The sequence below is a fragment of the Lissotriton helveticus genome, chromosome 6 (assembly GCF_964261635.1).
Source record: "Lissotriton helveticus chromosome 6, aLisHel1.1, whole genome shotgun sequence".
In the NCBI taxonomy this organism is placed as follows: Eukaryota; Metazoa; Chordata; class Amphibia; order Caudata; family Salamandridae; genus Lissotriton; species Lissotriton helveticus.
In genome coordinates, this window is record NC_136067.1 from 237778015 (window position 1) to 237794215 (window position 16201).

Genomic DNA, 16201 nt, shown 5'->3' on the forward strand with positions numbered 1-16201 from the left:
GCCATAGCATAGAGTCCCAACCCAAGCAGGTCAGAGGCGCCCCTGCGGATAAATCAACCATTTCCTTGGGTTACCTCTGACTCTGAGAGCAGAACTTTTTCCATACAATAGTGTTATTCTGCTTTTGAACTGTGCTAGAGATCTACTATCTCTTTTTGTTCCTCATAACCACCCTGCATAGCCACTGCCAGGTTTTGTTGGGGTTGAATCCCTGTTTTAATGACTAGGTTTGTCAGTACAATATAGGTGAATAGTGACTATTTGCACACAAGTACCCCTGATATTTTTCTGAGGTTTCTTGATTTTTCCTCTCTGACAGAGCGGGGCCTCCCTTTTCCCGAGTGGGTGACCGGGTGAGGTGAGGTGTCATTCCACATAATGCTGGGTGAGTTATTTTGCTAATTCATGGTGATTGTTCTACACCTTTCCAGTAGGACTTTAAATAACTACTGTGTTGCGGTGGGAAGTTCTCTACCGCACTGTGAGCTTGTCTGTTGTATGTCTGTTGTTCCTTGAGACTATTTTTACACTAATTGAGTTGTACAACTTTCTATCTTGTTGTAGGATAGACGCTATGTTTGGATTTCCACCAGTAGACATCTGGGCTCAGAACAACTGGTAGGATTAATCCATTATTGTTGTACAAATTCAACACTTTTTTTGAATGTAATATATAAATTCGCAGTCGCAGTATTTCACTAGGTCCTGAAGAAAGCTAGGACCATTTGTCCATCTAGCTGAAACATGTCGACCACCATGCACTATGCCTCGGGCTAGTTATTATTTAAAACTATTGAGGCACTGTTTTTAGTTTTGACCAAGAACACCATACTGAATAAAGTGAATTTTTGGTCTTTCTTGAGTCAATTTTACTACACACTTTTCACCTTTTTCACGCGCACTGCACCCCATTAGACAAAACTAGTGAATCACTGTGGTCTCTTGAAATCCTCAAAATCCTTCTTTGCAGCAGTCACAGTTGCTTGAAGATTCGGATTTATGATACATCTCCCACGTGACGATATTCCACCAGATGGGTGGGCTGATGGGGATTTTTCTAGCCCAGTGATATCACTATAGTGTCATCAATGGACTCATGGTCTCAGACTGTACACGGCACACTCACAGCGATCTTGACCAGGCTTCTTTTCTTTGTTTTGCTATTGTTGGGCTCAAGTAGCCTGGGTCATTAAATTATTGCCCTCTTTGACCCTCCCCTACCTCGTGTTTTTCAGTGGGAAAATATGTATACATTTTCTCTTTGTTGCTAGACAATAGGGAAATGGAGCAGGCCAAGGTATTGAAGGAATGGATGCATCCAAGTGAATGGAGGGCACAATGCTCTAGGTTCAGAGTAGATGAGACTTTGAAGAATTGGATTCCGGGCCTTTTCTGTCCTTTCGGCTATCACGGCAGAACGCCCCCCAAATGTGCAGGCAGCAATGGCTTGCTACCAGAGTAGGATTGTGGGGTGGAGCGATCAATACACTGGGGATGCGTGGAAGGAGTACGATGTTAATTTCAGGAAGGCCAAGGAATTTGACGCATCACTGGCGTGGGACAAGGTGGACTCTATGTCTTGGCATAAGCAGTTCTCAGGTGACTCAGCCCCATCTCAGGCCACCAGTGCAGTCAGGGTGTTCTCCGCCAGGCCTCAACAGCCCTTTCGGTCAACCCAGGGGAATGAGGTCCCGGGGAAGAATAGGGGAGGAGTCAGAAAGGAGAGGGGTATGCTGGGATTTTAATAAGCGCACATGCACAAGAGCCCAAGGCACCTGTAGATTTAGGCATGCGTGTGCAGTCTGTGGCCACCCGTCCCACCCAAGACAACCTGCAGGTCCAAGCAAGGTAACCATGGTCATAGGGGAAGGGGGAAGCCAGAGTAACTTAGACGAGCCGGGTCCCCCCACACCAATAGATGTGTTAGCATTGATCCCATGGTTAAATAAATACCCTGACCACGCAGCGGCCACCCTACTTCAGGAGGGGTTTTCACAAGGTTTTAGGATCCCGGCAGTGGGTTACACAGGTAACGTTAATTGCAGGAACCAATTGTCAGTGAAACAAAATCCAGCGGTAGTGTCCGCTAAGATTACCAAGGAACTGTCCTTAGGCAGGATAGCTGGCCCCTTCCAGGAGGTGCCTGTCCCTAATTTTGTATGTTCACCGCTTGGAGTAGTACCTAAAAAAGAGAAAGGGGAATTTAGACTGATCCACAACCTATCCGCACCTAGAGGGGCATCCTTGAACGATGCGAATGACGAAGGGATTTGTAGTGTAAAGTATGCCTCTTTTGATCAAGCGGTTGCCCTATTGCGTGCCATGGGTCCAGGGGCATTGATGGCTAAATCTGACATAGAATCCGCTTTCCGTCTCCTCCCGGTGCACCGGATGGACCACTACCTTTTAGGTTTCACTTTTAAGGGCAAGTTTTACATGGACAAATGCATGCCCATGGGCTGTTCCATATCATGTGCCTATTTTGAGACATTTAGCTCATTCCTAGAATGGGTCATGAGACAGGCGACGGGCCACCAACAGGTCATGCATTACTTGGATGATTTCCTGTTCCTAGGCGCGGTGGACTCTCAGGAGTGTGCTTGGGCACTGCAGGAATTTTGCGTGCTCATGTGGGCTTTTGGGGTTCCGCTGGCGCCCGGGAAGACGGTTGGCCCGGCTACTTGCTTGGAATTCCTGGGCATCGAAATCGACTCAGTACAGGGATGCTTCAGGTTGCCCAAGGACAAAGTGTCTAGGTTTAGGGCAGCTCTGCGTCAATGCCTATGTAAAAGCAAGGTTTCCTTGCAGCAGCTGCAGGAAGTGGTGGGGCAACTGAATTTTGCACTGCGGGTCATTCCAATGGCGCGCCTATTCTCACGCTCTATTGCCCAGGCTATGAAAGGACTACGGGAGAAACACCACCGCACTAGGCTGTCAGCTGAGGTTCGCCAGGATATGCATATATGGATGGCATTTCTGGAGGACTTTAATGGCAGGGTAGTGTGGTCAGGTCCTCCCGCTACATCAGCAGAACTGGGTTTATGGACAGACGCTGCTGGTAGTGTGGGCTTTGGCGCCATTCTAGGGACCAAGTGGGTCGCCCAACGGTGGCCGGAGGAATGGAAAAGATGGGGCCTGACCGCCAACATTGGCTTCCTGGAACTTTTCCCAGTGTGGGTGGCATTGAAGGTCTGGCCAGAACAACTATGTAACCAATCAGTGGTGTTCTGGTCGGATAACATGACAGTGGTCGAAATGCATAAACCAACAGGGGGCACGCTGTCCGTTCATCTTGCGCCTGATTAAAGAGATTGTGCTTCAGTGCTTAAAATGGAATGTACTCTTCAGAGCCAAGCATGTCCCAGGCGTCCTCAACAATGCAGCTGACTCCCTTTCTCGCTTTAAAATGCAGGTTTTCAGGGAACAGCTTCCTGCAGCAGACCCCTCGCCAGCACGATTCCCGGCAGTACTCTGGCAGATTGGTGCCCCAGATTACAGGACCTCGTGGTTGCTAGCCTAGCCCCCAGGACCAAGACAGCTTACGAAGGGGCGTTTTTGTCTTACCGCGCTTTCTTAGGGCAGGATTGGGAGGCTAGGTGGGCACAAGAGGACAGCTTTGCGGACTATTTAGAATGGATGCACATGGAAGGGAGATCAGTGGCAGCCGCAAGCAGACATAGGGCGGCGGTCTCCTTCTTTGCGCAGGCTAAGGGCATGCGAGATCCCACCAATAATTTTATGGTGCGCAAGGACATGAGGGGATGGCGCCGGTTACAGGGCCACTCTGCGGATACGAGAAGGCCCATAGGATTGACGCGGCTAGCAGCCTTATTGCTGGCATTGCACGAGGTTTGTAGCTCAGAATGGGAGATACATCTGTTCAAAGCCGCCTTTTCCCTTGCTTTCTATGGGGCTCTAAGAATTGGTGAACTGGTGGCAGGGTCAAAGGGGGATAAGTTGGGCGGCCTACAACTGACTAGTGTTAGGATCAGAGAAGATACTATGTGGGTGACAATCCAGAGGTCAAAAACTGATCAGGAATCTCGGGGTCACACCATAGTGCTCCACCGGGCCGGGACCAACCCCTGTTACCCGGTTTCTCATGTGGAGGTTTTCCACAGGCAACGGGAGGGCACGGCGGGGGGTGCACTGTTGTGTCATGCCGATGGGACACCATTGACTAGGTACCAGTTTAGGCGGGTCCTGGAACTGACGGTGAGACAGGCAGGCTTGGATCCCAAGGAATTTGGCACACACTCCTTTAGGATAGGGGCGGCAACTGAAGCAGCGCTAGGGGGTCTCTCGGCTGAGAGTGTGAAGAAAATTGGGAGATGGTCATCTGATTGTTATAAACGATATGTACGGATTGACATGTTATGACAGGATGATTCTCACGCTGGGTATGTTTTCTGGTTCTTGCAGTTTCTCAAACCTGTGACGCAGGGGAGGAACTCACCTCCAGGAGTGAAGGCAGCATGCTGGACGCGGGACAATGAAGATTTAGATTGTGGGCCACTCTTATGTGAGGCGGGTGCAACATGTTTTTCTTTCAGGAGACCGTAAGAGAAGGGCGGAGCTGAAGGGGTTAGACATCTCATTCTTCGGGAGAGGGGGTCTGTGCCTTTGTCAGTTCAGGAACTTCTTTCAGGGACTCCTAGCTCAGCAGCCCGACTCCCCGTCAGTGGTGATACTTCACCTAGGGGAGAATGACCTGGCCAAACTGGGGAGGCGCACCCTCATTGAGGAGATCATCTCCACTGCGGGGTGGGTGTCCAGGACTTGCCCGGGTTGCACAGTAGTATGGTCTCAACTTATCCCTCGGTGGCAGTGGCGAGGGGGGGACTCGGTCAGGGCGTTGAATCACTCGGTAAAGAGGATCAACACACAGTGGGACAAACTATTCCGAGCCCCCCGGTTGCAGACGATTCCACATGGGTGTATCTGGGGTGCACAATTCTACCTGGGGGATGGGGTACACTTGACTGAGGCAGGGAACGTCATGTGGTCTAATAATGTCTGGGCCTGGTTGGAGGGTTTTGCTAGGTGAGCACTTTCTAGGGGAGGTCAAGACAGGGGGAGGCCAGATCGTCGGTTAACAATGCTGGCCTGTGGCGGTAAGGTCATGACCGGTGAGCAGCTAATTTTAAGGTCTGAGGGGGCGGGCATCATCCCATGGAGGTTCCCGCCCAGGGGGAGGGGCCATTGGCCCCTCCTAGAACTTCAGGGGCAAGGTAACTGGTGCTTCAAAGGGCCGCGGGTTGGAGTAGTCACGCTTTCCTTAGGCTGGTAGCCACCCCGCGCGCGCATACTTATGACGTCACCGGATGGCGCAGAGTAAGGGCCCTCCTTTAGTGGGTAAATGGAGTTCACAGCGTGGACCGGGTAATTACCGGGCCCGGCTGCGCATGCGCACATCTCTAGGTAAGCCGCAGCTTGCAGGACCTGACACCAGCGACCTTGCCATATGGCCAAAATGTAGTCTACAAAAATCTAGATGAGGATGTTAGATTCGGTTAGGAAACAAGCTGTATTAGAGTCTCTGTTAAGGTTAGGCTCTCACATTTGTTGACAAATATTGTATCTAATGTCTTGATGATTTTTGTATAAAACGTTTATCATGCAATTAAAATTTTATGATCTTATATCTTAATAAATACGGCCGGGGGGGTTTCGCGACCCCCCGCCTTCCAAAAGTTAACCATGTTTCATGAGCCTCTATCCTGTGTTTGGTGTGGTGAGTTGGGGGGGGGCGGCAGCCAGTCGCCGACCATGTAAACTGCAATGTCTAAAGCGTCTATATTAAACTTGAAATTTCTCACAGTGCATGAGATGCAGAGAGCAAAGCTCGGAAACCGAGAAGTGGTGGCTTCACTCTCTTCAAGCTGAGCAGTCTCAGTGAATCCATTAACTTGGAGAAATTCTGACTTCAATACATCTGCTTTGACAGTGTAATTGGATAACAACAAGAACACAGCTGTGCCCTGCGTGAATGCGCATGTTTATAATATGGCCCTAGGTTAGGGTTTTCTTGAGTTATTCAACAACAAAACTTTCAACATCAAAGGCACAATCATCTTTGCACCTTTGATAAAAAAAGCAAGGAACTGGAAGAAAAGGCCATCCACCAATTCCAGGAGTGGATTGATCACGAGGCCTTCTATATGTTACTGCGGCAAATATATGATACCGTTGTTTAAAGGCTACTGTTACAACTATTGTATAAATGGAAGGGGTTCTCCACGCCCATCCTTGAATAGATCAAGATCCCTCTCCTAGTCTGAAGCCAACTGGCTACAAAAGGTACATCAGATTCATGTACATTTGGGGTACACAAGGAACCTCAAACTTTGCCCTAATCTCCAAAATGCTTACACAATCTCTGGAAAATTTAATTAGACCAGCTTCCATATATATGCATATGTATGTGAGTGATGCTCATATGCACTTGCGGCTGCAGAGGTTGGAGAACCAATCGAATATTGAAACCTGTAGTTGAAAGGCCTCAAGACATGGTTGTCTTGGTTTGCAGCTCGCTGGATATCAACAGACTTGGCATTGCTCGCTTGGGAATTTGAATTAGTGCATAGAGGAAGTTGCCAATCTTTTTGAAAGTGATATGTCAATTCCCCATATAAGCACTGGTGAAGGGCTACCAGCTAAATACGCTTCAGAAGAATCTCTATTTAAATATAAGCACTGCGTTAGCCTGGTTAAGACTCTTACAACTGGACTAATGCAATGTCATCTTTACAGGACTTTCACAGACCAGAAGGTGACATTTCAGAGGATGCAAAACAAAACAGCAGCTGGGCCTCAACCTCAGTGAATATGACCACGTATCACCGGTTTGGATCCCTCTTCTCTCATCGACACCCAGTAAATGATTCACTTGATTGTTCTGTGCCCCAACAAAGGAGGCCGCCTGAGGAAAAGGCCACAAGTATTTTCAGAAACTGGCAACTTACTATATTCCAACTAAGACTGGAAGAAACCTGTGTAATTCCCTTTGCAGACATTACACAAAAAGTCTAAAACGTGTGTGTCATTACATGGTATCATTTGAAATGCTGGGCCAGTACCTCATGTTTATGGATGCAAGTCTGGCTTGCATGATACAAAAATATCACAAAATCCTGCATGACGCAAATGAAAACGGCACATATTTGGTTAGTTTGTATTGTTCCCAGGCTCCTGCAATAAGATTTTTACCAAAACAAAAACTTGTTTTACACAATGTGGCATTATAGCACAGGTTTTACCTGTAACAATCATAATTTGAAATGCGAGAAAAGATGTGAGTTTACACTGAGTAAAGGCATTTTGACCTGACCTGAATTGCATCCAGATCTCAGAGAGCTAGACAACATTTTGTTATTCTCCAACAGAGAAAACATTGAAATGCTTGATGAGCTGCCTGGAACAGGATAGATAATCCACTCAAAATCGAAGCAAAGTGCATTGAGTTCAGAGAAGAGCCTATAGTCACACATGCCACTGCAGGCTCCAGTAAAGGAAATTGTGGACTAGACTAACTGTGCAAGCAAGTGCAAAGATGTCCAAACAAGCAAAGCCCAGCTGTCTCTTAGTCCTTGAGTACCATTCATCAGTGAAGGTGTCTGCACACAAGATGGGCAACACAGCATTGGAGCACATTACTACCCACAGATCACAGAAAACGATGTTCAAAATAATCAGAACATGGATGGAAGCCAATATGAATATGTATATATACCAGAAAGTGGATCGACCCCCCTTCAATGCACTTTAAGACTGTTTGAAAGCCTATTGTACAAAGCAATACAAAACATCTAATTTGGTAAATAAATTATTACCATACATGTGTGCTTCCTTTATGTACCCCAGGAAGATTGAAGTTGGGGTTTCCTCCTCCCATGAAAGCCTGGGACTTGCATCTCACACACAGACCTCTTTGGTGGATACTCATCCTAATACTCTTAATGGGTGTCTGTATTGAAAGACTGTTCACTGCACAACACTCTCAATTTAAAAAAAATTAAGAGATAAGGTATTTAAATAAACTATTCAAACATAGCCGGTAGGAGGTTTCCAACACTTATCTATGAAATAACCTACTCCTAGAATTAACAAATCAATAAAATTAAATTGAGTAAGAGTTTATTGTAAATTATACTGTTTCAGTAATTTCATAAATCCAATATAGAATATTTACCAAAGATATAAAATGTATAAAAACTGTTTAAAATGCAAATTGTTTTACTGCATATAAAAAGACAACCTAATACTGATAGAGCGCGCAGGTCACCCGACTAGATTTTTACCAAAAATAGTCACATGGGCCCATAATCTACAAACTCATAAATAAACCGGGTAACCTTCGCTCTACTACCAGTGTATTTTAAACATTTAGGACTTTTGACCTGTCTATACCTTGACTTACTAATCCATGTCACCGGTACCTAAAGTCCTAAGGGATCAAGGGTGTTAGCATAATAGGAAAAATAGCATTTGCACTCGTATAATAACCACAAACTCGGGAAAGTTTTAAACTCTTTATCTAAGTTTCTTAAATGGTAATGATCCAAAGATTAAACACCAAAAGACTTTCAATTATGAAGATCAGAATCAAAATGTAACTATGCAAAAGATGTATTAAACTAATTCCGATCATTTAGCAATAGGGAGGGTAAAGAGAAGGAACATAAAAATATGATCAAAATGTTTAAGCATTTAACAAAAGGGAGGGGAAAAAGGGAACATATCTCAAACTTTATCAATAGGAAGGGTAAAGAGAAGGAACATTGATATGCAAACACTATTATCAAATATGTAACAATCAGAGAGGGTGAGAGAAGGAAACAAGTCAATGACGAACCCACATACATTTATATTTACCTAGAATGCTCAAAACCTGATGCTCGAAATGCATTGGTTTTGAATAAACGCTGTTTTTGAAGAACCCTAGCATCTGTCATGATTTTGCAAGAGGTCCGGATTGGCACAGCATTCTCATTAGAAACTTGAAAAATGGCATTAATACCCGGAGTTTGGATGGTAGTATTGGATGACTATTGCAGTTGAAGAGATTCAAAATGGTTGAAGAAGTAAAACTATGGATAAAAAGAAATAAGATGAAGATAATGTGAGCCTGATAGGCGCTATGCAATTGTGCGGTCGGTCGGGGTACTTCACTGCCCTCTCCATGGACTTGAGTATGACAGACGCATGCCCAGGAGCAAATCCCGCGTAGCAGCGGCCATATTAATGCAAGCGGATTATAGTTAGTAAAAGCACATATGCAAGCTTCCCTCGTATGGTATGTAATGCAATATTAGTCAATATTAGTAATACGAACATGTTGATTAATTTATTAACGTTATGTCGAGAGGGTTGAGTACAAGCAAGTCGCGTTACATGCAAATCCTTGCTCCATCAATCTCCTCCTTGATGATATTTTATATCATCACCAATTAATAAACAGATGCCAACGTTTCACAATTCACCCAACTAAATTGCTTTAATCTTTCTTCTAGGATTCTTCTCATTATTTAAATGAAAAGTTTTCATTTTCTTATAAATTTTGCCATTTAATTCTTCAAGCTCCATTTCATTACAATTTCTTTTCTTCCCTCTTTCATTTACTGTATATCTCTTTCTGTGTTTACGACATTTGCAACAAATTACTAACCCTAAAATCAGCAGGCCTATTCCCACCATTGGCATCAGTATTTTACCTATAAAACGTTTCCCTACGTTAGAAATCCAACTACCTATTGAGGAGAGACCATCAGTCAGTCTCTTCCATGCACTATCAACCTCGAGTGGTTTGAGCTCTTTTTCCAAATACGTAATATTTCTTACATATTCTTTTAATTTCAACACTCTTGTCAAGTATGTAAGTGCAACAATGTTGCGCTTTCAACATTCTGCAGACTCTGCCCTCTTTCGCCAATAACGTGTCAAGAGCAAGTCGATTTTGTAAAACCATTGATCTGATCGCAACCAATTTGGTATTGACCATCAAGAACCCTCCAGCAGTGTCAGTTGATAACCGATCCACTACTGTTGATAATTTGTAAATTCTTTGTGTATTCAGAGCCACTCCCACTGTAGATATCAATGCACTAAATATATCACCTACTATTTCTCCAAAACTAGCTCTTTTGCTACGTATTAATCCATTAGTTTCTTCATTGCTTCCAGTGATTTCATTTACATGATATATCTTGGGGAAGACTATTCCAAAATAACAACTCCCATACCAATGATCTGGCAATTTGTAATAAGCCTTGTTTCCGCATATAAAATAAATTCCAGGAAACACAGGTTCAGTTCCATCCTTGAAACCCCAACCCCCAATTACCTTGTAATTGTGTTCACATTCACTGGAACCAATTCATATATTGTTATAATAACTACTTCTTTCCCTATATTCGAAATCCAGCAACATAGCAGCATGAGTTTTGCCATTTGGGGTGGACCCTATATTTTCAGCCCATTTAGGAATTTTATGATTCTTGTCATTTGCTTTTCTTTGGAAACTCTCTCTTCTTTTCTCAACCATATTCAAAAAATATTTTCTCTTTTTCTTGTAATAAACATGTAAAATTTTTCTTGTGTGCTTCATCTATATTTAGTGTACCTATAGTTAGAAAGTATTCACCCATATAACGTGTTACATCACTCTTAGTATGTACAAGATTCAGGTTACTACGTATAGGAAGTTCAGAAAATATCACATCTGAATTTGAATAGTTATACTGCAAAGGTCCTTTCTTATAGAATAAACTAGCTAAAACACTACATGAAATACCATATGTTAGTGGTAAATGGTGGTATGTAACACCTTCGGCTACTGAAGTAGGTAACTTCATACAAGCATAGCAATATTCTATTTCCATAGCTTCTACATAGGGTACTAATAGGTTTGCAAATACATTTAAGTGAGCTCTGTTTTTAATTCCAGTATAATGTAGTCCTTCCTTGTCTGATGCTTCTCAATCTAACTTCTGTTGTTTAATGCTAAGTGCCTTATCCTGTGTATCTATTGTTTGTAGGTGTATCTATTGTTTGCAGCTCATTAGTATCATTCTTTATGTCTCTACTCATTATGTAAGGAAGAGCTATTGTCAGTCCTAACCATACTATTAGTACTATCGCTATACTACATGTGCATATTCTACAGCATGTTTTTAGACAGTTTCTTTCCGGTCTTCCATTAACATTACGATCAGCCATTTCTGACTAAGGAGATTTAACCCCTCTTTGTAACTTCTACACAGTCTTTCACCCTTGTGAAATTTTCAGGTGGGTCTCACTTCTCCATCAGTCTGATCAGCAATCAATTCGTCATCAATTTCATCACTTATTTCTAGATTTTCAAAATCTTCAAGCACAATGTAAGTCCATTCAGGGCCTCTGAATTTATTATTCTGCCTTTTCAGTCGTGGACTTCTCCTTTTTGGTTGTATTACAGACTGTTCAGTTTGGCTTGTTATCTCATTCACTTGCTCAAGTTCTTCATTTATGGTCTTTAAAAGGAATTTCAGTCTTTTGACAAACCGAGGCCATTTGTCTCCTTTTCTGAGTCTTTTAGCTGGCACTGTGCTTTGGCCTTCTTCCAATGTTCTCTTATTTCATTCAGTTGTGACACATCTATTTCTTTTTTTTTTTAAATAAATCTTTATTGACATATTTTCATTTTCCCCCCTCCCTGATTTTAAATACCAATCGATTTGTAGCAATAAAATCTAATGCATACACATGACCACCACCCCCCACCCCCCCAAGCTTGAGCATATACATAAAAAAAGCTGTAATTAAAGAATATAAAACACGGTAAATAATAGATGGCATTTTTGTGCCTAAATAATAATAGTGAACATAATATGCAGTTTCTCAGTATATTTACAACAATAGTAAATTATATAATTATCAGACCACATTCTGTATCCAACGTGCCAGCGGGTCCCATATTTTTCAGCCCAGTATTTTGACTCTTTCTACCTTTTTTCCCATGTATAGCCTTTTCCAGATTATATGTTGCCAGGAATCTGGCTTGCCATTGTTCGAAAGCCGGAGGGTTATGGTCTAGCCATGCTGTAGCCAAACCCAATCTGAATACAGCTGTAGCAATAAATATAAGCCCTTGAGTTTCCTTTGGCCGCTTGTCTCCATCTAGACCAAGTATTAATTCTGCCGTCGTGATTTCGATTTGTATATTAAAGATTTTAGTTAGAAATGTAGAGATTTTCCTACGAATTGCACCCAATGTGACACATGTTGCAAATATGTGTACAACATCTGCCTCGTACTGATTACATCGAGGGCATTCTGTCCCTCTGCCCGACCCCCATTTGGCAATCTTGTTCGGGGTATAATATAACTGGAAAAACGTTTTGTAGTATTGGGCTTTTAGGTTGGCGGACATTAGCCATAGTTGGGATGCCTTAAGTGATTTCTCACAGGTATCCTCCACCACGTCTAATTTTTCGGCCCAGTTTGTTATAAATTTTGCAGTATCATCTGGTAGGGCAGATAAGAAGTTATTGTATATACAGCCAATCTTTATAGTGGGGGTAAGAATTATTGCATCGATCAGATGAATTTTCCCAAATTTGGCCCTGCCACCCCCTTACTTCATTAAGAAATCTCTGATTTGTAGAAATTTAAAGAAATCTGATTGGTTTAATCCAAATTCTGGTTTCAGTTCCGTAAATGTTTTGAATACTATATTGGAATAGAGATTACCACATTGAGTGATCCCTGCCCTTTGTCACCTTATCATGCATGCGTCGTTAAATGTTTCTGGGAGGTTGGAATTTCCCACTAATGTTGTGTAGTGGGAGAATCTCCCAATACCCAAAAGTTGTCGTACACTGTTCCACGCTGAATATACACCCCTTAGGGTTTTAAATCGTACTTTTTTTATAGTGGCAATTGTAGGTTAGTCGCCAGAGATGTGCTTTGGTTTTGTTACCTAGTATTAAACCCTGTGGTGTCGGGATAGTCCCCTCACATTCTGCTGAATTATTCGAAGTCAGAAGAATATTGCTATAATGTATGATCGTGGCCCACCAATATATTTTAAAATTTGGTAGCGCGAGCGCACCTCTTTCTTTTGGGAGTGTGATATATTTGAATGCCCTGCGTGGTTTTTTATAGTTCCATATGAACTGTGAGAATAAGGTTTCTATGTCCTTGAATAATTGTGGAGTGAAATCTAAACAAATGGTCCGAAAGAAATATAGAAATTTAGGGAGATATAACATTTTGATGGCATTGCATCTTCCCACTAAAGTCAAATGAAGATTGTGGATTCTTCTCAGATTTTTGCTTGTTTGATTTATAAGGGGTTCCAAATTAATATTGACCAGGTTGTCTAGGTCTGCTGTTATATTCACTCCTAGATACATGGCGCTGGTAACTACTCGGTCATCTTGAAATGTAATATTATTATTGACTATTATTTGGGTTTTTTCCTGATTAAGTTTATATCCTGAGACTTCCCCAAATTGCTTTGCATCTTCTTCCATTGCATTCACAGCTACGCAGGGATCTCCGGTAACTATTGCTATGTCATCCGCATAGGCTAGCATCTTGATATTGCCATTAGTAGTTTGAATTGGTGATATCCACGAGTTAGATTCTAATCTGAGGATGAAAGGATTAATGAAGATAGCGAACAACAACGGAGAGCACAGACATCCCTGTCTCGTCCCTCTGGTAACTCTGAAGTTCCCAGTCATCTCTCCGTTTATTGAGGCAACAGTTTCGGGGTTTGAGTATAACATACGGGTGGCTTTGATAAATCGGTTACCGATCCCGCTCATCGACATTGCAGTCCATATATACTGCCAGGAGACCCTATAGAAGTCCTTCTCGGCATCTAACAGGATTAGGGACATAGGGTCTCCTACCACCTCTGTAATGTCGAAGAGTGTAATGACCCTCTGAACATGATCAGCAGTTGATCGGCCCGGAATGAATCCATGTTGGCGTGGGAAAGTAATTTTATGTATGTGTTGCGCCAATCTGGTTGCCAGCAATTTCGAGTATATTTTAGAATCGCTGTTGATTAGTGTAATAGGGCGGTAGGATCCCAGTTGTGTAGGATCTTTGTTTTTTTTAGGGAAAACTACAATTTTTGCCTTATCCCAAGAACCTGGTGGTTGTCCCCCCGCGAAGACATGCGTCATTGGTTGTTATGATTCCTTTCAGTACTTTATGAAATTTAACATAGAATTCAACAGGGATCCCGTCCAGCCCGGTAGCTTTCCCGGGGGGTAGGCTATTAATTGATAGTAGGATTTCGACCCATTCTGGAGTTTTCGCCAAGCTTTCTCGGTCTTCCATTGATAATTGTGGGGAATTAGATTGTTCTAAATATTGTTCAATTTTGCTTTGATTTTTATCAGTTTCAGTGTACAAATCCTGATAGTAATCTTGAAATGCAATCACTCTGGTAACTCTGATGTTCCCAGTCATCTCTCCGTTTATTGAGACAACAGTTTCGGGGTTTGAGTATAACATACGGGTGGCTTTGATAAATCGGTTACCGATCCCGCTCATCGACATTGCTGTCCATAGATACCGCCAGGAGACCCTATCGAAGGCCTTCTCGGCATCTAACAGGATTAGGGCCATAGGGTCTCCTGCCACCTCTGTAATGTCGAAGAGTGTAATGACCCTCTGAACATGATCAGCAGTTGATCGGCCCGGAATGAATCCATGTTGGCGTGGGAAAGTAATTTTATGTATGTGTTGCGCCAATCTGGTTGCCAGCAATTTCGAGTATATTTTAGAATCGCTGTTGATTAGTGTAATAGGGCGGTAGGATCCCAGTTGTGTAGGATCTTTGTTTTTTTTAGGGAAAACTACAATTTTTGCCTAATCCCAAGAACCTGGTGGTTGTCCCCCCGCGAAGACATGCGTCAACAAGGTTGTTATGATTCCTTTCAGTACTTTATGAAATTTAACATAGAATTCAACAGGGATCCCGTCCAGCCCGGTAGCTTTCCGGGGGGTTAGGCTATTAATTGATAGTAGGATTTCGACCCATTCTGGAGTTTTCGCCAAGCTTTCTCGGTCTTCCATGGATAGTTGTGGGGAATTAGATTGTTCTAAATATTGTTCAATTTTGCTTTGATTTTTATCAGTTTCAGTACAAATCCTGATAGTAATCTTGAAATGCACTTCTCATCTCTGATTGATTTTGTGTACGGCCTTTATTGGGAACATTGATTTCTTTAATTGTGTTTGCCATAATTTCTTGTCTTGTTTGTACCGCAAGCTGGTGTCCTACTTTTTCACTAAGTTCGTATATGCGTTCTTTGTTCGCCATTGCTTTTTCTATTGCTTTTTTAGTAAAGATATCAGCTACTTTGTTTTTTACGATTGCTATGGTAACAAGTGTTTCTTCTATTTTATGCCCCTCTTGTATTGCCCTCATGAGATCTTCCTCTGTTTTAGCTAGTCTGTCCTGTAGTGTTTTCATTTCTTCTTTGGCTACCCGGTTAAGGTTGAGGGAGAATCTTAAAGTCTCCCCCCTTATTCCTGCCTTTAAGGTGTCCCAGACTATTTCGATTGGGGCTGTCCCTATATTGTACTCTAGGAATTCTGGGATCCACTTGTTTAGACGTTGACAATACTCTTCATTCATGAGTAAAGCTCTCTCAAAAGTCCATCGTTTCTGACTATGGCCCGGTCCTTCTGTGTCTATACTAAGTAGCAGTGGGTTGTGGTCAGATAATACTCGAGGAAATTGTTCTATTGTGCATTTTGATAAGATTGTATTGGAGATTAATATATAGTCTAGCCTAGCTAATTTCTTATGTGGGTGTGAAAAAAATGTGTGACCCGGATCTGTAGGGTGTTTTGCTTGCCAACAGTCCCCTAATCCATGTGTGGTACATATTTCTTGTAGTGTACTGAATACTCTTGGCTTTCTTCCTTTATATTGAAAATCTGGACTTGATTGACAGTCAGGGGGAAGATTTAAGTTAAAATCACCACATATGATGAAGGGCGGTGACCAGTGAGCTAGTTCGTTTAAGATGAATATCAATAATTCAGGGTCATCTATTAATGTCCCGTATATAGAGCAGATCGTGGCTTTCTTCCCTTGACCAAATAGGCATTCTGTTATAGCCCAGCGGCCTAGTTTATCGGCTGTAGACCTGTTGAACTGTAGTCCCCCATCGATTGTAAGGATGGCTACCCC